Source organism: Sinocyclocheilus anshuiensis, unplaced genomic scaffold (assembly GCF_001515605.1).
Source record: "Sinocyclocheilus anshuiensis isolate Anshui unplaced genomic scaffold, SAMN03320099.WGS_v1.1 scaffold644, whole genome shotgun sequence".
Taxonomy (NCBI): Eukaryota; Metazoa; Chordata; class Actinopteri; order Cypriniformes; family Cyprinidae; genus Sinocyclocheilus; species Sinocyclocheilus anshuiensis.
The window spans coordinates 111687-112904 of NW_015557092.1; positions in this window are offsets into that span (position 1 = coordinate 111687).

The following is a 1218-nucleotide window of genomic DNA, read 5'->3' on the forward strand; positions in this document are numbered from 1 at the left end:
TAAGAAATATTATTATAATTTAAATAACTGTTTTCTATGTTTATATATTGTAAAATCATTACTCCAGTCTTCAGTGTCACATGATCCTTCAGAAATCATTTTAATATGCTGATTTGCTGCTCAAGAAATATTTCTGATTATTAGCAATGCTGAAAATTGTTGCACTGCAGAATATTTTGTGAAAACATGTCACAAAAATTGATTATGCTTTCACAGGAATAGCATTAACTGTAGTAAATGTGGAATGTTGACTGACATTATGGATAAAGTTATGGAAGCAAACACTGTGTACTGAAAGCTGAACGTGATTAAATCTCTATTAAATGAGTTATTTTATCAGCATTTTCACCTGCAGTCTGTGTCCGTGTGTGATAATCTACAGTGAACCAGAGATATTCAGCTTATGACCTGATCAAACTTTACAAAGGAACTGAGAAAACTTCATTATCAAGAGCTGCGTGATAAAATGAGTGTTGGAGAGAAAGATAAACCACGAATGGAGTAAATGAGCGGAACTCAGCAGGACAAATGTCAGTTTAAAGCTCTGTGCGCGTGTGTGTGTGTGTGTTTACACAGATGTAGAAATGGCCTGCAGCATCAGACAGACAGACAGACAGATCTGACCACCTACTGCTCACAGACTCAAGTGGAAACAGAGCTGCACTTCATTCACGCCACATTCTTTCCCCATTTTACCCCTTCAGGGATTTTCAATGGTAAACTAGTTCTTAAAACTCCTATATCTGCTCAGAGAAACCCTACCCCTAAACCTTCCCCTCACACAAAACTTGGATTTTGGGATTTTTTTTTTTTTTCCCCCAAAAACTGCATTCTGTATGATTTATAAACTTGTTTCTTCAAGGGGGGAAGAAACTTCTTCAAGTTTATAAACTTGTTTCTTCCCAAAAAAAAGTGTTCCCATCACATGGTTAAAATGTACTGGTATTACTTGTAGGGATATTTGGTCCCTATAATGTAGGGAATACCAGGATGGATGGCTTTTTTTTGTAATTGATTGAAATAAAGCTGAAACAAAAATGAGAAATGTTGCCTTGGCAACAAACTGAAATAAAACACTTCAACTTGCAGCGGTAAAATGAATGCCAAGTTCTGTCTAAGGTCCCTATTTTAACGATCTAAGCGCATTGTCTAAAGCGCACGGCGCAGGTGCACTCAGGGCGTGTCCGAATCCACTTTTGCTAGTTTAACGACGGGAAA